Source organism: Equus caballus, chromosome 27 (genome assembly GCF_041296265.1).
Source record: "Equus caballus isolate H_3958 breed thoroughbred chromosome 27, TB-T2T, whole genome shotgun sequence".
Classification (NCBI taxonomy): Eukaryota; Metazoa; Chordata; class Mammalia; order Perissodactyla; family Equidae; genus Equus; species Equus caballus.
Window position 1 is genome coordinate 26,103,316 of NC_091710.1, and position 26,179 is coordinate 26,129,494.

The 26,179-nt window shown below is 41.7% G+C and overlaps 1 long non-coding RNA gene across 1 annotated transcript; it reads left to right on the forward strand.

The window, feature by feature from the left end:
• The first annotated feature begins 702 nt into the window (after window positions 1-702).
• Window positions 703-25,871, forward strand: LOC111770910 (uncharacterized). The gene is made up of 8 exons (XR_011433083.1): window positions 703-876; window positions 10,864-11,161; window positions 11,537-11,666; window positions 11,768-11,828; window positions 12,344-12,418; window positions 13,985-14,099; window positions 23,352-23,426; window positions 25,737-25,871. It is a non-coding gene; the product is annotated as an uncharacterized lncRNA (long non-coding RNA).
• Window positions 25,872-26,179: the final 308 nt, after the last annotated feature.

Here is a 26,179-nt window from a genome sequence, read left to right on the forward strand (position 1 = left end):
AATGTAAACATTTGTCGTGTTTAGAAATAGTCTTAGTTCTCATTTCCTTCTTCCTCAATCATTTTCACAGAGAGAGAGAGAAGGAAATCTGCTTATGCTTGGACACATTTTTCTTTAAATCAAGCCAATGGCAGCCCAGTGAAGCTCAGGTGTGTTTTCCCCAGTGTACTAAAGATACGTGCTTGAGGAAGCAGGACCCAGTGGGAACCCCAGACCTGTGGCCTTTCTCCTGGAAGCTCGTATCTCAAAGCTGGCCGAGCTCTCCTCCCACCGAACAAGCTGGATCCTTTCTTTGTATTCCTTTAAGGGATATTCTCTTAAGGTTCATACAATGTTTTTAATCAGAACGGCCCTACCCACAACCACAAGTTTTGCTGGCTAGTCAGAAGCACCTGCTAACAAAGTAGAGGATGACACTTCCCTCTGTTCCCTGGCCACTGCAAAGTAAGCTTTCTGCAGTGAAACCCTGTAAATCCTTTGAGGTACTGACCTGGAAGGTGGTAGTAGTTAAGGGCTCAGAATGTGCTGAGTAAGGAGATTGGCTGGTGAAGAAACACTGTGGTCAACAGAGAACATTTTAGGGCCTTTCCTTTTGGAGGAGAAAGCTCTGATGTGGCTAGTTGTCCCAGGGGCGGAGCGGTTGGCCTGAGTAAGAGAGCTTGAGTTTTGGTAAAAAACAACTTGGTTTGAAATCCTGACTCTGCCATTGTACTGAGCAGCCAGCGTCGAGGACCGCTGTGAGGACAGGCAGGGATTTTGTTGTGCAGGTGCTCGTGTCAACCGTGGCTCTCTGCTTGCTGTTCTGAACAGGAGTGCCGATGGAGACTGGCCTGCTCTGGGATGTATCCACTTGGATTTTCTCTGTGGAGAACTCCAGTAAGTTTGCTCTTGGAACAAATTCTAGATCCCTCTAATTTGGGCAGGCTAATAGGCCATGTTTTTTATAGTCCTGGGCGTGTATTTCTCTTGGCTGACAGCACTGGGGAGAGTACCTGGGGGGCAGGGGAAATGTTTGGATGAAGGTAAGAGGAAGGAATGTGAATGAAGAGTCCTACAAGGATAAGGAGAAGCTTCCTCTCTAAGTCCTGAACAGCCCTCCCTCTTAGATTTTCCTCACACCTTCCCAAAGGGAAGTTTCATTTCATACTGGTGGTAGGAGGGCTTCTAGAAGGACACGGGGCGTCCTACTTCCTTGAAGAGAAACAGTATCATTGATAACTTGAAACCCAATTAGATCAAGAGGGAAATGCTTTGTTGGGACTGGAGGGGCCAGAATAGAGTTTTAATGAAAAACACATTTTATTTCTAAAGTAACTGGTCTTATGTTTATCCCAGAGAAAGTCCTCAGGGTGCAGAGGAGAGAAATGTAATAAAATGATAATGAGGGGGCCCAGGACCCTCTCGAAGGTACTGTTGCTGTAAGCAGTTACTTCAAGGAAGTTCCCTGCTGCTTCTCCAGGCTTTTGGGCGTGCCTGGCAGACCTTATTCTTATTCCAAATCAATGCATGTGGAGGCAGCCCCCTCAAAAGCTGAGAGAAAAATGTGCTGAGAGATTGGCTCTAGAAATGGAAACAAAGAGCGGAAAAGGCTCTTTTTCTCATCACTTTGGTATAATCAGACCGTCTTCATAGCCTGAAGCTCTCCAGGTGCGCACGCCTGCTGTGGTCTAGGACTGTCCAGCCGGACCGTGCCTGAGCCGCGGGCCCTCCCTGGCCAGGCCTGAGGCAGGCCGTGAGCCTCCTTGGCCCTTCCCTGAGCCCCGCCCCCCAATCCCCACATCTCACCACTCGACTGTGTAGAAGAGGCAAGGAAGGGCGACCCAGGCCTCAAAGGAAAGAGAAGCTTTCATCTGAAGGTCTAGAAAGGCTCAGAACTCCTGATCCTGGCCTATCCGCCAGTGAGTTCTTCTTAAACTTGAGGCAGCTTCACGCTGTTTGCACCACATGAGCCAGCCACATGGTCTTGCTGGAGAGAAAGATAATTCCTAAAGAATTAGAAGGTAGAGTCAACCACTGCTAACAGTTTCCCTTGCCATGTTGAACACCAAGGCCTTTGGCAACATTGCTCAGTAGTACTCAGGGTCTTATTTCTGATGCCCAGTGGAATTCCCTCTCCTCAGGACTGTGCTGACCATGTATCTTCAGGGCTTACTATGTAAAAATATGTTACACGTAGTATCTCATTTAATTCTCACCACTGTTCTGTGAATGACTACCATAGTCTCCATTCATCATCTTCATTTAACAGAAAGGATAAGTGGCTTATCCAAGTCATACAGCTGGTGGGTAGATTGAGAATTTGAATCTGTGCTCCTAACCTCTGCACGATTAGGTGAGAAGTAGGCTGGAGCTCCCCCTAGTGGTGGTCATGTGAAACCAACCGTTGCTACATTAATTGATGTGTGCCCAATTGCCATTCCCCTTCTACTGCTGCTCACCAGTCCCTCTCCACTTTTCTTCTCAAACCCTGGCCATTAAAGTTATAGTCTTAAATCCCAAATTTCATCCTTTCTCCACCTTAGCCTTTATTTTCATTCCTATCCAGAGTCCTAAATTCTTGTCTTATGTCTGTCTAATTTGTAACTCTGCACTCTATCCCTTGGGACTCTTTATATTTAAAAAAAACTCACAGATCTGTCCAAATAAGTTTTTGTACATCATCCCACCTCCTAGCATTAGGCAATCTGTGCCTTTTCTCTGAAGACATGTTTCTCTTGTAATCATCTCCAACATGTCCTTCTCTTATTCCTTTTCCTTAACTGGACAGAAGGTGGGGTTGGCACAGCCGTTCTCTCCACCACTTCTCCCAACCATCGTTTTGTGACCTTTATCCAACAACCGTGCAAAGTTGAAATTCATAGACCTTGCTTTCCTTAATGCAAGCAATTAAGATCATTGCTTTCCTTAATGACCCCAGCACCTGGCTCACAGTCTTTGTTTCCTTGCTAAAGTCCAGGGGACTCCAACATAAAAATTGATCATCCTCCCAGCTCCGTACTCAGGTACAGTTCAAGTTCCAGAGCCTCAGGGAGTTCTGTCTTGCCTCCACGGAGCTGCTTACCCGGGGGACAGTCAAGATCATCTTGGGCAATTGGCTTTAAGTTCTTTGGAGCTAATGGGACTAGGTTTGAATTCTAGGTCTGCCACTGTATGCCTCTGAGCAAATGGCTCAGCCATCTTAATTTATTCATCTGTAAAATGGGGTAATAACAATAATGCCCTACTCACTGGGGTATTGTAAAGATTTAATGAGATTATACATAGAAACTGCTTAGCATACTATTTGGCACTTAAATACTACAATCAGTTTTAGCTTTAACTGTTATTATTGTCATCACTGAGAATTCCTCCACTTACATCTCGAGCTCTTACATTTTGTGAGAGCATAACCTCCTCTCTGCTTTACTTTTCTTACTTCCTCATTTCATTAAAGCAACTTTTAAATCTTATCAGGGTCTTGCCCGTCCTTCATTTCTTGTTGGCTTCCTGTTAGGTTCTGAGTGGTACTTCCACAACCTCCCTCCCCTCTCCGGCTCCACCCCCATCTCCTCCTCCTCTCACTCTCAGGGGATTGCCTTGTCTTTCACCCTCTGAGATGATAAAGCTCTCTGACCTGGGATCCTTCAAAGTCTTCCCTCTCACTAAGCACCTCTGCTTTTTCCTTGTTTGGTATTTCATGAGCCATCTCTTTCTTTGCTCTTCTCACGGAGAGAGAGGACTGCACTTTTTCCTAATCCCAGTGAGTCTTTCCACCTATGCTCTTAACCCCCTCCCTTCCTAGTTCCTCTGAGACCATGATTCCACAAGTTTCCCAATCCAGTAGTCACACTCCTCATCCATTCTGTAAACTGGGTCTTGTAGAGAATCTCTCTTCCCCTAGCTTCCAGAAATCTGCATAATTCTGGTTCTTCCCCTAATTAGTCACCTCCCCCTCCCCTTTAAAAGACTCATTTGATATCTTCTTTCTTTTCCAGTCCGTAATTGTAAGCTATTCATTAGGCTCTGCCTATTGGGTTTTATTTTCCATTCTATACTCTCTCTCTAAGTGGTCTGCTTCACTCCCATATCCATGTCTTCTACAGCCATGTCTAGCTCCGTCATTACACACTGAAGATTCAGGTGCACATCTCCAGTTATCTGCTGGGTGTAAACATCATGGGTTCAGTTACATCTGAGTTGAGCTATCATCTCTGTTGTTATCATATCCCATCCACCAGCCCTCCCTCAATGTCTTTCTTTCTAACTTCCGTATTTTTGTTAATGGTGCCACTCTTCTCCCTTGTCCATAGGCTTGAAATTTTGGAGTCGGTGTTTAAATTTCTCTCTACAGTAATCATTGCATCTAATCAGTTGCCATTTTCCTTAGAGTCTATTTCCAGAATGTCTTTCGTCTCTGTCTCCTTCTTTATACTTCTGATGCCTCTAATTTGACTCAGGGCCTCATCTTCTTGGACTATTATAACACCTGCCTAAGTAATCTCTTCACTTCCAGATTCTCTTTATTCCAGTATAGTCTGTCTTTATACTGTTATTTGTTTGTTGCTTTCTAAAGTCAACTGTGTTCATGACTCAATTCATTCACTCAATAATTTATTCAATAATTCATTCATTTGTAAAATTTATTGAGTTCCTACTTTGCACCAGGCCCTACAGATAGGTAGATAAAATAAGACACAATATTGTTTACATAGAGTTATTAGCTAACTGCTATAATGTAAAACTCCAAAATCTCAGTGGTCCAACATGGTAGAGTGACAGCTCAGTGCAGATTTGAGGCAGTGGGAAGAGTTTCACATAGACTGTTGACGCCCAGTCTTGCCATCTAGTGGCTTTGTCATCTGCTAGAACTCTGGAGACCTCCCCCGAATCCTCTGCACTTGGTTTGCAGAAGAGGGAGCACATGAACGAACACATGAGAAGGCTGAGAGGCCAGGTCTAGAAGAAGCACACATCATTTCCACCCACATTTCACTGACAGAACTGTGTGGGGCTGGGAAAAGTAGTGTAGCGAAAGGCACCAAAGGAAAAGGAGAAGCAAGGATATAGATGAACCTGAGCAGCCCCCGACACTGAGAGCATACAGGGTTTTTGAAGGGCAGTCAAATAAACTGACAAGTGAAATACAATGCACCATAGCCCATTGATTTAGAAGCAGGCTTTGGGCTGGACTTTCAAGAAATCCTCAACTTTAGCTCCAAGAGACCTTGCCCAGTTTAACTCCTCGAGAAACCTGTGTGCTCCAAATGGAACTGCTTGTTCCTAAAGCAAACCTTGTGTTTTTTTCTCCTCTGAGTCTTTGTTTGTGAGTTTACCCAAGAATTTTCTTCTTTTACATCGCCATTTCACATGAAAAAATCCCACCGTTCCTTCAAGATCTGTCTCAAAGGCAACCATGAAATCTTCCTTGGCTTTTGTCCCCCTTTTAAAGCATCCACATCTCTCTGTGTGGCATATTGTTTATTCTGCATTATATCATAGTAAGGTCTTATCTCATTACCAGACCATGTGCTCTAGACGAAGTGTAGGCAAAGCTGCTGCTGCTCTTCGTTTCTCCTGAAACATGTAGCACAATGTCTTGAGCAAAACTGGAATATAAGACATATACTTTGTTAAACTGAATCCTTGTTTTTTGTTGTCATTTCTTATCTCCCCAACCATACATTAAACTTGGAAAGCTTAAGGCATTCCTAACAAAGTGCCTTATATGTGACCTTAATAGGCATTTGTTGCTTGGTTTATTGGGTAATTGACAAAGACAGAGCATGGCATAGAGATAGTGCAACGGATGCAAGCTCTTGTCCTGAACCTACGTACACTAGTTGTGGGACCTCAGGCAAGCCACTATGCATATTTAAGCTTCAGTTGGATCATCTATAAGGGTTGAACTAAATGATTTCCATGTTACTTTCTAGTTCTAAGAACTAGTTCTATGCCTTGCTGACTCCTCCAGGAACAACCCTAGAGCTCTGGTTTGGAAGCAAAATGGTTTAAAGAGAGCCCAGTTTTCTGGGCTAGAGTAAAGAAGTTAGGTAAAGAGAGAAGGATATGCTTGGTTATGTTGAATCATTGGATTATGGGCGGTTGAGGCTGAAAGAATGAAGGAGAGAGATCCTGATAGCCTGAGGAGAGAAGCTGAGTTCCGCAGAAGGATGAGTACCTGCAGCCTGAGGAATCTTGTAAAGCTGGGGTTTTCAATATGAATAGAGAAGAGGAGGGCTGCCATGCGGAGGGAGTTGGGAATTCATCAGGGTATTTTTATCAACATCATAACTGGCATTTCATCGTGGATGGAGCCAAGAACAACAGGCATCCTGTCATGCACTGGGCAACCCCACACATCAAAGAATTACCTTGTTTCACATGTAATTTTCAAATGTCCCACTGGACATGTATCTGGGTAAAAGACCTGTTTAGAATTATCTGAGCCTAAATCTATGTCATGTATAAACACCAGAATATTTTTTACACTGTTTTGAAACTCAATGAATTTTTCAGTAAAGCATCAATTCTGTAAATTGACAGAAAATAGTACTTTAGTTTGTTTGACACTTCACCAAAAGTTGTTCATCATTTTAGAGAATATATCATTAACACAATGCCACCGCACTGTTTGAATCATAATGAAATATTCCAGTATCAGTCCACATTCATAGCCAATGCTTTCCTGCCATTGCATGTAGAAGAACAGGCACCTGAAGACTCCATGCTTTCTTCTAGAATGCTACACTATGTGCCATCTTCTAGAATAGTCGTGTTGAGTATTTACATATTGAAACCCTTTCCTTGGATTTCTCCTTCACATTATTACAAGTATGGTGCTACATGATTTTTCAAATTATGTGTAGAGGTAGGTTATATTATTTTTGAATTTCACTACAGGATAATAAATGGAGTGGTTTAAATACTTAATATAAAAAGAACATTAGATGTAATTGGACCAAGAACCAGTGATGTAAAGAATTGAAGAGTTCATGAGAAGCTGGCCATGGGAGATCACATGGAATCCAATCGTATTCTCACTGGGACAAGATTAGTCTTTGAGTCTGCTATATGGACTTGCAAAAGTGTAACTTTTATGTAGTTTGTCCATTTCTAATATCCTCACATCTACAAAAGAAATCTTCTCCTAGTAACTAATATCTGCTTAATGTTTTATGGTTCACTGAATATTTACGTTTAAAATATTTCATTTGGTACTCAAAGCCAGCCCATGAGGTAGGTGTGGGTCGTTATTATTATCCTTGTTGTTTGCTGAGGAAATTGACATAATTAGAAGTTAAGTGACTTGCTTTAGATTATCTCTCTGGTATGGGGTGACATGGCACCTCTTAATCACATTTCCTTGTTGTGTCACTCACAATGTAACGATGACATTTTATTGGTACAGAATGCACAAACAAACATGGATTCAAGCATTGATTCTGAGTCTCAATGGCGTTAACATCTTGTCAAATTTCTCTGAGAATAAAATGAGGTACTACATGTAAAGTGTTAAGAACAGAGTTTGGCGTATTAAAGGTATTCAGTACTGATGAATTCCTTTCCAAACTCCACGGCTACAAGAAGGTATACTGGTTATTTTCCTGGATGCAGAAAAGACTAGGTGTACTAGATGGTCATGGAGAGCTGGAAGCATCTTGTGTACAAGTGGAAAGTGTAAGGGTAGGCTTATGTAGAGATCTTCTTGCTTTGTCAGTGGTCAAGACATATCAAGGGAGCATTCTTCCCATGCTAGGATTTAAAAATTTTCCCTTTTGCGCCATCTTCGCTAAAGCCACTATGCACTCTTCATCTAACCTGAATAGGTGCGAGAGCTTGACCTTTGGTCTGTAGCTTACTCCCTACTCAGTTGCATTGGTGGAAAACTTCGCAAACAGGAAGATGTCCAACACAGCCCTGGAAGTCTCAGAGGAGGCACTGAGGCCTCAGCACACAGCTTTGAATTTCCTCCCACCCTCATTTCCCAAGCATGGACTCAACCTGAATAAACAGAGGTGGAGGAAAACAGGAAGGGGTAAAATAACCCAGCGGAAAGTAAGCACCCAGCAAAGACATAGCCCTGCTCTCTGCCTACTCAGCTCTGCTGGAAGTTGAGAAAATCAGAATCTATGAGGAAAGGCCTCTCTTGTGTTTCTGGTCTGTCTCCAATTCTGCCCACTCTTCTGCCAGCATACCCTGGTGTGTGTACATACACATGTACACAGACCCCTACTTCATCACTCCCTGTCCTTCCCATGTAATAGGCTGACCCTGTGGAGGTTCTGCAAGACCGCAATACCTTTGTTCTAAATTAAACTGTGGGTAGAATACCATTAATTAAGATTTTTCTGCAATGTTCATCTCCCTCTTTGTTAAGCTTTTCACCAATGCTGTTGACGGTGGAGCTGGCTACTGAGTCAATCACGCCCCTAAATGAATCACTGTCATGAATGAAAAGCTTTGGTCTAGTGGTCTGGAGTCTCAGATTGTTGTTTTAGCTCTGCCTCTGCCACTTTTGAAATCAGATCAGTCCTCTTAGCTTCAATTTCCTTGTTTGTCAAATGACAGTATAGGGCTAGATGATATCTAGGGAAAGAAAGCAAGATGCTGTTTATCCTAGTCTAAGGCTGTGAGCATGCAGAAGCCCTTCAGCTATTGAAGACGTGCGGACTTTTCTCTAATAAAAGGAGACATGGTATCCACTTGAGAGGACATTCCTCTGTCTGAGAGATAGACTGTCTCTGGGCAGCCAATCAAGTCTCTCAGATCTCCCAAAAGGCATCTCTGGGAAATGTGCAGAGCTAGCCTTTCGTTATTTTGAAAGTATAGTTGCAGGCTTTCTATCACTAATTTAAAAGGGGAAATGCATAACTGGTCCTACACATAGCAAAATACGCATTCTGTAACACACATTTGCTATTGCTTCTCTAAATTTCTACCATTCAGGAAAGATTGTTTTTAGGGGAGGAGAGAACTGGATAACTTCATCCCCACACATACTTCTTGCTCTAAACATGGCCATTATCCCAACATTCCTTTGCATGTGAGGTTTGTTGAACATGACCTATAAGCTAACATGATCTATAACCTCAAGAAACGTCTAGAAACTTCAGACCATTTCTGTCCTGGCACAGGAGCATGGAGCTGGCGTTGTTGGCTGAATGCCTCCAGAAAGTTGGCCAGATAGCCATAATCAAGGTCATTGTCTCCTCATAGAGGGTAAGGGACCAATCGTCTTCCCATGACTTTGGGCAAATCCATTTTTATTATCCCACTCCTGACAGATGATACATGCCTTTCCATCAAAAAAGGCTCTTTCCTGTAACCCCTCTTGGGCATTCATAGGCTTTTGGCCTGAGGTTTGCTTCTTTTAGCTTTCTTGGTGGGGTTGGGGAGGGAGAAGCTACGTTTTCAGAGCCTTCTGTCAATACACAGGCAGGTCTTCTCCAGACAATGAGACCATTGTGCGGGAGAGGAATGCCTGCTTGGGCAGATCCCAGGTGGCTTGATTTAGGAGGTGTGCAATATCTGCCAGGCACCACAGAACCATTGTGATGCCAGTTATGTGCCAGAGGAATCCGGGATTCAGAGAGAGATTTAAGCACCTGGATTTGCGGACTTGCTCTGTAGGAGCTTGGCTGGGTTTCTAATTTCCCTCCCCGTTTTAGGGCATACATTCCTCAGTAGCTGGTGATGTGTTCAGTACGGTCTTAACCTGTGCAGACTTTCCAAAGTTGTTTTTTGACTCCTTTCCTCATTCCATCTTTACCAACCTCCAGAGCTTCCGGATCTCAGGACCCCATTGATCCATGTTTCCTTTGAACTCTTTGCTCTGGGACTGAGGTCAAACTGTCCCCTTCAAGGCCTTGAGAATGTGACTGTTGCCAACTCATTTATTAGTCTGAAGAGAGTCATGGTGCCATCAACATACCATGAAGGTAGTCTTTTGGAGGTGATGATGTTAGATTTAAAACTGAAGTTTATGTTTACAAATTACTAGCACAAGCACCTTAAAGAGGTTCAAAATGTGAGTAAGCCACCATCACTCCTGTTGGTTTCAGAAACATACCATTTTTATCATGATTTAGGGATCAGAAGGCACGATCACTGTTACTCAAATGTCACCATGTTCTCCTCTCTACCCCTCTCCTCATCCATGCCCTGGAAGATAAATTACTGAAATTCATATTATTGAAACTTGTACTTCTGAAAATGTAATTCTTTGTGCACTTATCTCCTCCCTATAAGTAACTTAAGCCAAGGGATTATATATTTTCATTTTTTTCTTTAATCAGTGTTCAGAAAGGGCCAGGCCTTTAACAGATATTTATCAATAAATGAATGGGATTCATGCATTCTGATTTTAGACATGAAACTAAAGAATATATACCCTTAGTCAAGTAACTTTATATTTATAAGCTTAGAATTCCATGTCTAAAAAAATAAAAGGTCTTTCATTAGATAATTTTGGAAGTTCCCTTTAGCTCCAACATTCTAAGACCCTTTTTTTTATTTAGAGACGACTGGGATTAGGTTTTGCCCAAATTTGATTACTATAAAAGGGAAATGATAAAGCTGAAGTTACAGGATTATCTCAAGAAATATTCAGAATAAGTTAGGTCAATGGCATTTCTAAGGCCCATTACGAATTATAACATCTTTCTCCATGATGGGTGGTGCAAACCGCACTGTTAATTCATGCATCAATAATTCTATGCCTGGGGCTTAAATTGGAGAGAGGGAAGCATAAATGCTGGCAGTGCTCCCCACATCTGTCAAACATCTAAAAATGGGTGAAATGTGGTTAAGATAGGTATAAATGGTAGTCTTTAAAGGGAAATATAGGATTAATGTATTACTTTTTTTTTTTACTTGCCTTCTTAGGATGAAGAAAAGAAGAGATTTTGAGCAAATTGTAAGAAAAGTCGTGGCTACTGAAATGCCTCAGAAGGAGGTGACACATAGGAAAAACAGATTCTCTATCTCTCAGATGACATCTCAATCTCACTGCTGTCACCACTTGGAAAGAATTTTGAGTGAAAGAAGTAAAATGCTTTTCTAGTAGAAATCCCTTGTCTGAAGGTCACAGAAGCCTACATATGGATTGGCTGCGGGAATTCTGATACCCTCCCAGATATTTTTAAAGAATCCAGAAGAGTCCAGGATTAAAGGGAAGAGCAAGGTAAGGCTTGCTCTGTCCCATCACCTTTTGTACCCAATTCCTGCTCTGGAATAAATCACTGGCCTCTCCTTTCTCTTTAGCCTCCCACAGCTGCTGTCCCTCTCCCCATGTGTGGACATACCCTTCCTTCCTCATTCAGCCAGTAGCATGAGCCCAATGCGATTGAGTGTAAGAGACTTAGTGGTATTTGGGGTGAAATGGAGGGTACTACATTGTAGCACAAAATAACATAGAACCTGAAACCATGTTTTCAGCCTTCTGGCCAAAGAAAAGTTTTCAGAAAATATCTTCGCCCTGAGGCTGCCTGCTCTTGCCAGGGGTTGGGGCCACTTTCACCATGGCTCTAAAACTTTCCTCTTTTGTTTTCCATTTCAGGATTCCCATTCTCTTCCAAAGCATCAAAGAGAATATAACCAGAATTTTTTTTTGCTGGGAGAAGATTGTCACTGAGCTAACATCCATTCTGGTTTTCTCTGAGGACCATTGTAAAAATTCATTCTCTTGGGTACTATCTCAAGCCTAATAAGAAGAATTTAGGGAGGGAGGTAGGTTGAGTTCAGAGCCCATGATTCTGAAATTCAAAGACTCTTCTTGTGTTATACTTAGGTAGCTGGTCTCAGGACAGGCCATTAGGAGCTGCTGCCAGAGAGCACAATCCTCCGCTAAGGTCGGTCCAATTTTCTCTGTCCTCTCACTCCTTCCCTTCCCGCATTTATATCTTGCCTCTTTCTCTCCCCTCTAGTTTTTGCTCTCTTTCTCCTTTCCTCTATCAAATATTAGGTTCTCCATATATGCGTGGTACTTGGCCCCATACTTTCATTGCTCTGCCCCATTGTGTTCGAGTCACCCCCCTTCAATTCTCCTTTGCCTTTTCCCAGCCTCAAGCACCCCAAGTCGCGAGGAAACAACCCGGTCTCCAGAGGCATCTATCTGAGCATTTCCTGAGTCATCATCTCCCCTCTCGTATCCAAATGTTTCAGGGGCATCTGGGGAGGCTTTCCAAAGTTACTATGATGTTGCTTGGGAAATATTAAGATATTAATCCTGTATCTCATTTGATGGTGACCATTATCATTTGCAGTGGAGCTGCTCTTCACGTCTATCTTCTTTTAGAATCACTTATAGCTGAAAATGTCTTAAGGGCCCAATGAGGCTGAATGTAAAATACATAATATCTTCTAGATAAAAAGACAATGGGGAAGATCCGTCTCTTAGGAAACCAGCTTGCTACCTCCAGGGACAGTACCCAGGAAGAAGGTAGTCTACTCTATTTCTCTCTTTCATTTTTTAAACTTTAATGTAATGAAAACCACACCATTTAGAAATGATTCTAATTCCAGTTTCAAGTCCCATTCTTTTCTCCAGTCATGCACGTATTTAGACTTTTTATTCCTTCATTAACACAGGGAAAATGCAAACCATTACGACAGTTAGCAGATATAATTTTAGACAAATACAACTTCTTATCAAATAAGCCTGCAATAAGTATTTGATGAACAGGGCTCTTCAATATAATTTCCAACACTAATTTAATGAGAAGTATCAAATGAATTTTTTTTATTCTGATATCTCCCATGAGACAAATGATACTTTGCAGACCTATTTTTAACAAATGAATTATTGACTTAAACTGGCACAATTAATCACAATATAATGGGATCAGGGGATGTTAGGGGCTCATTCATCATAGCTGATGATGAGTACCGACTCTTCCGAGAAATGAAACTCTTTAATCACTCCTAGATTAACAGTTACATGCTTTCAAATTTCAATCATAGGAAACTGGCAGCATAGAATGAAAAGGAGCCAGTGCTGGAGGAGAAAATGAAAGGGAGGCGTGCAGAGTTAGTTGTCTGGAGTCAGAAATCCAGCTCTGGCCAGTACTCCTCAGTGGAGACAGAAAAATGATTCATTAGAAAGGCAGTGTTGGTAATGGGCTGAGAACCGGGATGGCAATTAAAATTCTTGAGATCTGGGTTTAACTCTTCCATTGAAAGTCTGTGTGACTCCTGATAAACTGCCTGACTTCTCTGAACTTCATCTTCTTCATCAGCAGGATAAATATAGTACAAATTTCCAAGTAAAATTCACATGAAGATCAATTGAAATAACTACATTCTCATGTTTTGGACAATTTGAAAGCAGAGTTCCTTTCATGTGATCCTTAAAATTGCTTTCAGGACTGTTTGTTTTCCATCCTCAGGGCCCATGCCCATGCCTATTAAATGCTTTTGACTAATTAAAGAAAGATATGCAAGAAAATGTGAAAGCCAAATAAGGAACTCAGGAGAAGACAGATCCACTCATTCAGCTTCTATGTGAAGCCCTCCTGTTATTGAAAGATGAGTCAGATGTGACTCCTGTTCTCCAGGAGTTCACAAGAACGTTGGGCAGACAGCAAGAGAGTCACATCGTCTGGACACAAGCAAAAATGAAAAAGCAATAAGATTTTATTTTGTTTTTTTCAATCAAAGACATGCACATGGTTAGAAAAAATCAAATGGTCCGGAGGCTGCTCCCTTCCCTCACTGGGGACTGTGCTCCCAGTTTGCCCATTTTGGTCCAGGTTTATGCCTGTTTTCCCAGCATAAATATTAATAACACCTGCTTTTACTCTCAAAAGTGTCTAGGTTTGGATAATACATTTTTAGTCAACCTAATTTTAACCATGTCTTTCTTCTTTATTTTATTTTTTATTTTTATTTTTTTATTTTGAGGAAGATTAGTCCTGAGCTAACATCTGCCAACAATCTTCCTCTTTTTGCTGAGGAAGACTGACCCTGAGCTAACATCCATGCCTGTTTTCCTCTACTTTATATGTAGGAGACCTGCCACAGCATGGCTTGACAAGCTGTGTGTAGGTCCACACCCGGGATCCGAACCAGCGAACCCTGGGCCACCAAAGCGGAATGTGTGAACTTAACCACTGAGCCACCAGGTTGGACCCTCTTTCTTCTTTTTTGTTATTGCCAAATATCTACATACTAAGATCATATCGTTATTTTCTTTAGTTTATCATTGTGATATATAGTCCACTTACTCTCTATCTTTCTGGATTTGGCATAGCTCACACCTCCCTGGCCTTCCCTCCCCTCCTTCCAATATAGTTAAAGAAGAATTCCGAGTTTCTTCTTTTGTCCCCCTCTGCAAGTTCAATCATCATATTTAAACCTCGTATCATATTCTGTAAGGATAGGTCTCTTGACTCCCCATTCTTCTGTTGACACTCCCCCATTCCCTCCGTTTCTACACCCTCTCTACCTGTAACTGGCATCTGGTAGACATTTACTTTTATATCATCAAGGTTGATTTTTCAACCTGATATTTTACTTCTTCTTATTTGTACATTTGCTGCTCTTTGTCCTTGATCGCTTTTCCCCAATGTGTTTTTCTGGGAAACTCCTCATTCTCCAAGAAACTGCTAAAGTGCCTATCCCTTTGTGATGTTTTCATTCAGTATTCCAGCAAAGCCAGGCATTTCAGCTTTGTGCTTCCACAGATTCCAACAGATTGCACTCTACTGCAATCACTGCTTTAGATTGATATGGCTTCTACTGAATCTGAGCTCCTTGGGAAACACTTCAGTTCTTGGAAGATAGTAATGGTTAAATAAATATTTTTGGCTTATATACAAATAAATAAAAATCAGTTCTGATTCAAAATGGCATTTGGCTTAAGGTTCCTGGTGTAGCCTCTTACTAAAATATTTTTTACTGAAATACTGATTAACGTATAGAATAATATTTTTAAAAATCTCATACCACCACTAAAATTTGGTACTGACAGATAACCAGTGGCAAATACTTTATATAAGCAGGACTGCTTATGTACAGATGCTTTAGAAATGAGGATTTGAGTCCAGACAAGGAGCCATGACTAGTGAGAGAAAGAGAATAAAGAGAATAAGGAATGAAGAGAGGAGGAAAGAAGCTATAAACACTAGCAATGATGATGTAACCAGTTATATAAAAGAAGATCATTTCTTCTTTACTTCCTCACTTGGATCATTTCTTCCTTATGTCCATATATATATATATATATATATATATATATATATATATATATGAACACCACTCCAAAATGGATGAAATGATGTGGGACTTTTGTATCCTCTTCTGGGAAGAGGAATTTCTTCAGGTTGTATGATGGACATATTTGCACCACATTAGGTGGAGCATGATTTTTCTATTGTCTTTGTTTACAAGTTAATATAGTCAAAAGATGCATGTATGGATGCCATGGTGACGAGAGTTGGACCGTACTGGATTGTTTTATCATCAACCTGGTTGACATTTCCTGGAATTGTTTTCCCAGTGAGAGATGGCCACAAGAGGTACTTGCATGAAATTTGAGAGGCAGAAGATTATGTGGTTTACTTGTGGTATCAGACTCACAGGGGCCAGAGAATTCCAGCTTATCTTCGGGTCCTTCAACTCCACATCCAGATTTTTTTTTCAACTGCCACCTCCATGTCCAACTTTTTTTCCAGCTGGTCTATAGCCAGACACTTGACTGTGACCTACAGATTTCTTCCCCCCCGGCCTCACTGTAATGGCTGGATGTACTAGCCTTCTCAAAGTAGGCTGTTATTGACTTCTCTGATCCTCCAAATCCCCTTTCAGACAGCCCTCCCCAGGTCCTCCCATAATTCTGTAATGTCTAATTGCTGTAGTAAATCCCTTACCTAAAATTCATAGTTGTTCTGCTGATCTAACTAAAAGCTGATTGGCACAGATATCATTGGAATAGAAAAAGAAAAGAGTTTTGGAGACTAAGGGACAAATTCACAGAATTACAATGGTAGTAGGAGACTGTAACACATATCTGTGCATCTTTTATAGATCAAATAGAAAAAAAACCAAGTTATGTGAGTCCTGAATAATATAATTAATAAGGCTATATGTGTAAATGTGTATATATTGATCTTTGTGTCCTGCAGAGAATATCCTTTATTTTCATTATCAATAAAACATTTATGAAATATTGATCTACATTATGTTCCAAAGAAAAACTTGAAAAATAATTATGAAAAGCAGGAACTTGGGTCCATGGATAAGCCTGGAGTATTTGTAACAGATGCCGCAGATGATGGTATCATGCTGAACGAGAACTGATAAAGACACAAGTCGGTATGACTCAGTAAACATTTGCTTAATACTATGACCCAGGTATTGTGTTAGATGAGGGGGCTTGTGAAGATAGTAGACATGACCCTTACTTCCAGGTGCTTGCAGTCTCACAGCGAAATGGGGAGGGCATTCTAAGCAGGCCACAGAGCATGGACATAGCTCAGAATTGAGTTGAGCATTTCGTGTCCTGGGTATCGCTCTGGGAGGTGAGGATATTTGTGTCAGGGGGCAATTGGAATATGACTGTTGATATATGAAGAAAACAGAGAGTGAGAAACCTAAAAGCCTATTAACTTTATCCACTTGAAAGTGGGAGCTACTGGTGGCTTGAGAGGTTTCAGGAAGATTAATTCAGGGGCATGTAGAATAGACTGGGGCAGGAGAGCAGGACTGGGGATGAACTGGAGCATGAGGTTCCAATAGAGGGAGGGCTTAGCCGAGGTTAGTCACACTGTGACTCGAAACACAAGACTGAATGCAGCTAGTGTTTGAAAAACTTAGGGACTTCTCTGAGATAGGGAGGAGGGAGTCAAAAGTGACTACACCAATTTAAAACCTGGATGACTGTTAGAATGGCATTACCATTGACAGAAATAGGTTATTAGTGTTTTCTAGTTTCTCAAATGCACTATCAAACTTTCGAGAAAGGTAACAACTTAAACACATGTCTAATCTCTGGCCTCTAGAATCCTACAAAAATTATCTATAGATAGCAATGGGGTTTACTGTGCATTGAAAACTAGGCAAGGATGCAGGACAAGCTCCGGAAACTTGGAGGAAATTTTTACTGGGGAAAGTGAAGGTAGAAATCTACCATATCTGGTCAACGCGATATGCATTTTCCTGCATACGAGAGAGCAGTTTGTCTGGGAAGTAAACTGAAGAGACCCAATTATATCTTTCCAAACCACCACCCACCAAAGGTTCTAAGCAGTGGCCGTTTGAGAATGGATGTACTGTGGGATGGTTGGGAGGACATCTGTATTCCAGCAGTTTGTCCTTGGTACCAGAGGCTGCACCAAGCAAGTAGCTGATGGCAGTTTCTAATCCTGGCATAAACCACAGAGAATGGAGACTGGTCCTTACTGATTTCTGACTGCCCTGCCACACCTAAGGAAAGTTCACCAGCAGAAAGGTCAAGTCACCCTCAAGTTACCTCCAGCTTGGCACCTCCACATTTCTCTAATGCTGGTGAATCCCTGCATTGGTAAAGTAAAACCAGTGTAGGGGACAGCCCTGTGGTGTAGTGGTTAAGTTCGGTGGTCCAGGCTCATGGATTTGGATCCCAGGCACAGACCTACACCCCTTGTGAGCCACGCTGTGGTGGCAACCCACATATAAAAAGTAGAGGAAGATTGGCACAGATGTTAACTCAAAGCTAATCTTTCTCAAACAAAACACCAAAAAGATTGGCAACAACCAGTGTAAATCTGTACCTTTCTCTTTTCTTTTTGGGGGCCTAAATGTTAAAAAAAATTTTTTCTTTTTTGGCAAAGGCTCACGGAATCTATGATGGGATTGTGTTAACTCTTGATACCTTAGTATCTTCAACTTGTAACAATCATATACAATCCACTTTTAAAGTGCACACATGGAGAAAAATGACCAGCATAAAAATATTCTGCAGTTTAAAAGGAAATCATTCTGTGGAATCAGAGCAAAATTCTTCTCATAAAACTCAAACTGCTGCAATAAACAGAGAAATCATTGAACGTTTCTGATGTATGTTCTCTCTCTATCATGTTCAAGTAGATATTACATTTGTGAAATTCGAGCAATATCATAGAAAGGTAACAATACGAAATCATGAAAGACCAAATGAAAATTTCAAAAATGTGAGTATAGAATTTAAAACCTCAATGTAGCAGAAAACAGCTGAATGGATACTGCCAACAAAGTATGTTCGTGAACATGAAGGAAAATCCTAAAATTTCTCCCAGAACTCAAAGGGAAAAACAATACATGAAAGTAGTGAGGGAGCTATGAAAGATGTGATCTGGGAAATCAAAAATATTCTTAGCAGTGGGTGCAGAAGAAAGTAAAGCAGACGGAATAGCAATAGAAGAAAAGTCTTCTGGGAGAGTTCACAGACCATTAAGAGCAGTGAATGAAGACAATGCCTGGACATGCATGATGGAATCTGGTATCTAAGAGTAACTCTCCCCGTCGAGATCAATGTCCATCTTCCTACCAGAATCTGGACACCACATGTTCCTATTCAAAAATACCAACATTTAAAATGTGTAAGTGGAACTCAATTGCTTGGTTTTTGAAATTAGTTGATAAGTTTTAATATAATTCGAATCAAAACTCTAAAAGGATTATTTTTATCTTGACAAAGTGATCAGAAATCTCATCTGGAAGGTTTTTGAAATGTTCTAAAACGGATAATATACACAGGGAGTTGCATTTCTAGATTTGATAAGATTTTGTAAAGCTGGCGTAATTAAGCAGGGATGATAATGGAATAGAATAAAAAACCCTGGGACACACCACAGTGTTAATCAGATGATAAAGCTACTACTTTAAATCAATGAAAAGAGATGATTATTGAATAAATGGTACTAGACCACCTGGCTAACTATTGAAGAAAACAGCTAGACACCAGCTTCATATCATTTGCCAAAGAAATTTTTTTTTTTTCCTGAGCTCAAGCCAGGGTTCTTTTTTCAAACCTAAGATTTTTTTTTTTTTGCAAGGGAAGATTATCCCTAAGCTAACATCTGTTGCCAATCTTCCTCCTTTTGTGTTTGCTTTTCTCCTCAAAGTCCCAGTACATAGTTGCGTATAGCTGTAAGTTCTTCTGCTTCTTCTATGTGAGCCGCCACCACAGCATGGCTTCTGACAGATGAGTGGTGTAGTTGCACGCCTGGGAAATGAAACCAGGCTGCCGAACTGGAGTGTGCAGAACTTTAGCCACTAAGCCATCATGGCTGGCTCAAGCAAATTCTTGATGGATTAAAAATATAAACATAAAACATGAACTAATTAATGACCTAGAAGAAAATGTAGATAAGCATCTATCTGATATCACATAATAGCAAAATGAGAAACTACAGAGGAACATATTGATAGATTTTAAAACATAAAAAAGTTAAAATCCGTATTCACAAAAAAACTATAAACAAAGTTAAAAGATTTATGACAATTGGGAGACTATTTGTAACATGTATAGACAGAGGTATAAATACAAAGCTATGAATATATTTGAAAATTCAGGAGAAAAAAAATTCCATAGAAAAATGGGTGACAAACATAGTAAATAAGCATTTACAACATAGGAAGAGATATAGTGGTCAATAAATATACAAAGTTAAATTAAACCTAGCGTATTGGTTTGCTATGAATGCTGTAACAAAATTAGCACAAACTTTGTTGCTTAAAACAACAAAATTATTCTCTTACAGTTCTAGAGTCCAGAAATTTGAAATCGGTGTCACTGGGCCAACATCCAGGTGTCAGCAGGCTATGCTCCCTCCGGAGGCTGTGGGGGAGAATCCTTGCCTTGCTTTTTCTAGTTCTGGTGGCTGCCAGCGTTCCTTAGCTTGGTTGCATCATTTCAATCTGTGCCTTTGTGGTCACAGTGCCCCTCTTCTGTGTGTCAAATCTCCCTCAGCCTTTCTTTTATAAGGACACTTGTGACTACATTTAGGGCCCACCCAATAATCCAGGATAATCCTTCCATCTCAAGACCCTTAACTTAGTCACATCTGCAAAGATCTATTTTCCAAATAAGGTGACATTTCCATGTCCCAGGGATTAAGGCCTGATATCTTTGGGAGTCATTGTGCAGCCTATTACATCTAACTACCGGAAATTGTTTTCAGAGGACAATTTGGCTGGATACATCAAGCTACTTAAAAGTGTTCAAGTTATTCACTTTTTAGATATTTTTCAAATGGAGGTAATGAAAGCTGTAAACAAAGAAGATCATCACAATATTATTATAGTACTATTTATAACAGTTAAACATTGTAAGTCACCTGAATGTTTGGAATTTTTTTATAAAGGTACAGTATACCAAGCATACACTAAAAATCATTTCTTGAAGAACTTGCAAAACACACATGAAAAAATGCTAAGCTTGCAAAGCAGGGAAACAAACTGTATGATTCCATCTTGTTCAATACATTTAAAGACAAATAAATGCATATATTCACACGTGCAACTGGAATGACATACTCCACAACATTAGGAGTGGATATCTCTGGGTTGTGAGATTATGAGTGATTTTTATTTTCCTTTCTGTATTTTTTCAATTTTTTTACATTCTTTTGCAATGAACATATTTTACTTTCTTTTAATTCTATGATCCCTGTTAGACCAAGGTCTTAATCACTTAACCGCTTAATCATTTGACCACAGAGGGTGAGCTGAGCTGGGCATCCTGAGAGAGGAGGGGGCAGACAATGACTTTAATTTTTTATGCTAAATTGATAGTGGGACATCCAGATACCACTTGTACGTGGACTCTGGGGTCTTGGGGATCAAGTGGGGCTAACGGTACAGACACAACCATCTCTGGAGCTGTGCATGGTGAAGCCCTAGAGGGGCCGAGCCAGCCTTCTGGCCTGCTAATAGTATTCTGGTCTGCGTTCTCATGGAACACCAGCATTCTGCACCCAGATTCCTTCCACTTTCCTCTCTTTGTGTGTACGTTTATGCGCACTGGCTGCCTGACCTGCAATAATTCATTTGTCCAATAAGGTACTAATAAATTAAGATCTATGTTTCATATTGAATGAAGTATTTAAAATTATCATTATAGTTATATTTCATTTATTTCTTTTTCTTATTTTGTGAAATGTTCAATGAGCGCAACCTTCCAGGGTTGCCTGTCCCTAAACAATGGAGAGTAAAACCCAACACTCAGCTCATGGGGCATATCTCAGTCCTCTATGCCCAAAGACACCTGAAAGTGAATCAGTTTCAAACCCTGTGTTGCAAAAGAGAACATGACATGAGCTATGACGGTTCCGGGGGATAGCATATCACAGAAACAGAGACAACTTGCTGTAAGAGATATCTACATTTGGCCTCCAGGAGTGTAATTTTTCCTTCTGTCTTGAGCAAACTCGTATGAACTACAGAATGGCATTTTGCAATAACTGCAGAGCTGAATGCTGGGCTCTGGGGGAAAGAATGAGAGTACAGAAGCTAGCAGGTCACAGAGTGCTTGGACCCTGCTTCCTGAGCATAATCCTGAGGAGGCGGCACAGATCTATAAAGGTAATTTTTACAGAAACTCTGAGAACGCAGCAGAGTCTGGAAATAAAAGAAATCACAAATATTGTAGCACAAATGAAGCTAAGAGGACAGGGCTGGAGCAGAAAGGGGCATATGGATATAGAGATGACTTAACATCACCTTGCTTAGACCAATCGCAAGGACCAGGAAGGGAGAAGTGCACTTCAGTGGGTGTTCCTCTAGGTAGAGGATGGGAGTCCAGATGTCTGCCCCAGATGTCTTGGCATTGCTTAATAGACGTGAACTGGGATGCAACCCCAGGAAGGCAGGAAAACAGGAGGGCTGAAATGACTCAGATGAGTTTCTACCTCTTCAGTGGAATGGGAGCTCAAATTGTTATTAAACTAATTTTGTGGGCTGGATTCATGCTGCTGAACCAGTGTGCCCGTCGGCTGGGTCACCTTCCTGCTGGAATGAGGCAGAGCTGGAGAGAGAAGGCAGAGAGGATGGGCGCGGGGAAACGGAAGCGCAGCCTTTCTGCAGTACTTTTTGCTGTGCATCGCAGTCTGCTCACAGCCAGGGTGGAGAGGAGGTGCAGGCCTGGAGGTTTGTCCTCTTGAGCAAAGCCTGAACTTTAACTCGGGAATTGAGGCCGTCCCTGGATGTCTCAAGCGAAGCTGGTAACCAAAACTGCTTTTATTTATGGGCATGTCAGAAAGTTAGAATTGAGGGGAGAGGCCTTGGTTTATAGAGAAGAGGAAATCCAGGGGCCCAAACATCAGGCTGGCCGTATTTTCATTCACTGGTTCCATTTAACAGCTTCTCACAACATATGCAGTTTATATTATGGTATCCGGCACATGTAGACTTTGGCTGGGGTTATCCTCCTGAGTTCAGAATTTATGATCGTGCAAATAGACATTGAAGCAAAGAGTAGTCACACCAGAATAACCAGAGAGAAAAGCCTTTATTCTATTTCTTCTGGGTCATGTTAACTCTGTCCTCACCAAAAGAAGAACAAAGGGATCTCTTTTTCCCCAAAAAGAGGCTGGGCAGGAAATGAATACTCTGAGATTCAGCTCTGGACTTGGGGAAATGTAGCTTCTCGTTCTTTCTCTTTCAGTTCCCTGGAGCAGAAGGCTTAAGAAGGAAGGGAGGCCACTGAGCCCTTTTTCGGCTCTAAGAAAAATGAGGTCATTTGAGCAAGGAAAACAGCAGACTGGTCATTTAATAGCAGGCCCCAGAAACCATATAAATACTTCCTCATTAGAGCAGCCCAGCATTTTACAGCCAAACTCAAAACAGGGGCCTTTGAAGTCAAAAGGAGTCAAATTTGAGTAAAGGCTGTGAGCATGTCAGTTTCACTGAGGAATGCTGTTACAAAATGCTTTTGTGGGGTTTATCCAGTCACTGTGAAATTACATTTAGTTGATGTGAGAGTAATTGTCGGGTGAGGAAACCTGGTTAAAGAAAGAGAAAATTACACCATTGCCTGGATATGATGATTTATGTAATTATCTGGATACCACTTGCAAATTATAATGAAGTTCTGTAACGTTCCCTTCCAGTGTACCTACTTTTTACACTATCAGTGCATCTTTGTGCTCAAGAGTTTGAGGCAGCATCAAGCACAACCCAGGGCTCCTTTTTGCATTTTCACTATCAGGGAAAACAGAAGAGATGATGGGAGAGAGCTAACATTTAATGGATCACTTACCATTGGCCAGATACTGTTGAAACACTTTATTATTATTTCCACTTTATAGATGAGGGTGTTGAGGTTCTGTGAGGTTAAGTAATTTCTCCAAGATCACACAGCTAGAGAGAAGCTGAGCCTGCTTTAAAACCAGGTCTATCTTCCTTTCTTCCTTCAGTCCTCGTCCCGCTCAACTCCCCCTGACTTTTGAGCTCACCACCTCTACACTGCTTTTGGTGGAGCCACCAAAAATGTGAGTTGCCAAATTTACTAGCATTTTCAAACATTTTGCTCCTTTGTTGGCAGTATTTCACACTGTTAACCGCTCACTCCTTTCTTGAAACTCTTTTCTTCCTAAAGTTTGGTGACTGTGTTCTCCCTATTAAGTGCTGACCTCTTTGGCTTCATTTTATCTGATATAATTATAACAGATAATAATATTTGTAGCGGTATTTATAAAGTGCTTCCTATGTTCTAGGTACATGTCTCTCATTTAAATTTCACAGCTGCTCTGTGAGGTAGTTCTTCTTATTATTAGCACTATTTAGCAGAGGAGAAGTCTGGGCCTCTGAAGGGTTTAGTGAATTGGATCAAGGGACACAGTCACTAACGTGTGGAGCCAGGATAAAAGCTGAGGGCTCTCAGGCTCTCGTCACCTGCTGGCTGGCATCCCTGTGCCTATCCATCTCCTTTGCTCTCTTCTCTTCTCCCTCTGCACCTTCCCTGAATAATTCCACTCAACGTCACACTTTCATCTACCTCCTAAACACTGAGGACTTCTATATCTCTCTTGGACTCTAGACCTCGTGCCCAGCTGCCTAGATGGACATTGTCACCTGGACGTCCCCAATGGCCTTCACACTGAACATGCCCCACACTGTTCCCTGTCAGCCTCCTTGTCACCTTTGGTGCCGTCATCTTTCATGCAATTGTTCCACTAGAAACTGGGAGGAGTTCTTAGAGTCCTCCCTCTCGTGACTTGCTCGTATCCAAGCCAAGACGTCTAGAAGAATCTTCCTAAATATCTCTCTCATTCATCACATCCATTCCCTCTGCTCTCACAGCCTTGACTTGAATACAACTTCTCAGCTTCCCTCATTTACCCCGTTCAGGACTCCCCTTACCTGTTTTCCTGCTCTTTAGCCCGAGGACCTCTGTCTAATCTGCACTTTGTGTTCTTTCCAACATTAAGTCTGATTATATTACACTGAATTCTTCAGGTTCATCACAGCATGACAGGAGTTTCCTTTTTTCTTTTTTTTTAAAGTAAGAGGATCCTGTTTGCATTGAAAACTTATGAGAAACTCTGATAAATACGACAGATAAAAGTTGGAGAACAATTCGCTGAGACTTGTCTGCTTGGCCTCCACTTCTTCCCTGAAAGGGCTTCATTCACTCACTCATCTGTGTGCGAGCACTGTTCTAGGCCCTGGGAATAAACCAGGGAGCAAAGATCAACCTAAGTCCTGCCTTCAGAGGGCTTACATTCTAGTCATGGTAGACATACAAGGAGATAGTGAGAAAACTAATAAATAAGGGAATGTGTAATATGTTGGATGGCATGAAGAAAAAATAAGCTTGATGAGAGATTAGGAAAACCTGAGGTGGGGGTGGGTTTGCTACTTATAATAAGGCAGCCAAGAACAGCTTCTCTAATAGCTTGATATTTGGTCAGAGACTTAAAGGAGGTGACACAGGAGGTCTTGGGTGTGTTACCAAATAGCCCTCCAGGCCTAGGGAATGGAATGCCAAAGCTCTGAGGTCTCAAAACCAGAGGCCAGCGTGGCTGGAGATGTGTGGGTGAGGGGACAGGGTAGGGCGTGAGGCCACAGAGACCTGGAGGCAGAAGGTCAGGTCACATGAGGCATGGAAGACCATTGTGCCGACTTGATCAACCTGTCCTCTGAGTGAAGCAGGGAGCCTCTGAGAGTTTTGAGCAGAAGATCAACGTAATGTAATTTGGGTTTTGAAAGTAAAATGGGTGTATTGGTGGTAGGCCATGAGGGGGCAAAGGTGGAAGCAGAGATCATCCAGAAGGCTATTCCCGAGCACCAGGTGAGAGACGGTGGTACCCTGACCAGGAGAGGAAGGGCTGAGAGGCGGTCAGACGTAGGACAGGTTCTCAAGGTCAAGCTGACAGAGGTTTCTAATGGAATTGTGGTGCAGATCCAGAGCGCTGTCTGAAAACTGCAGGTCCGGGAGATAAACTCTTAGAGGCCTTTACAAAGCCTCGAGACTCCCCCCGACCAGGGCCTCACCACATGCCCAGACTCGGCAGCTTTCACCACCTCCATGCTACCTGTGCCAGTGATGCTTGTTAATCTGGAGCCCGCCACCCTCTCTCCAGCCTCCTGCCTTTGCATGCGCTGTTTCTCCTTCCTCCATCTGGACCACTTTGCAAACAACCTTTAAATCTCAGTTCAAATGCCACTCCCTCTTTGGGATCTTTCCTTCCTCCCCAGGTCTGTTTCGATGCTTCTTGCTCTATGCTTCAATTTTCGTTCATAATCCCACCAAAGCAACCACTTGGTGTATTGTGACTAATTGCCGCTTTCTCCCCTAGGTCGTTCAACTTCTTGAATGTCTAGACTGAGCCTTTTCATTTGGTTTCCTCAGGACTTACCATGATGCCGGCATGTAATGGGTGTTTTATAAGCATTTGTTGAATAATAAATAAATGTTTTAGCTTCAAAACTCATTTCACAGTGTGAGTGGTGCTCAGTGTGTCTAACTTTGGTAATAAGAGCCACGGGTCCGGATTCTTCCCTACGTTGTTCCGCGGTGTGAGGGGAATTTTGGAACGACACTCCAATGGGACAATTGCAGGTTTGCTTTTTGAGAGACTTTCATATAAAGTGTCCACCAACAGGTTCTTTGAGCTGGAGAAATAGGAGCTGCAGGAGGCACTGCATTGACATGGCAGATGGGTCATCCATTGTTCAGCCATTTTGGGGGCGTTTTTGAAGTTAAATGAACTAATATAAATTGACTTTTTGCTACAAAACT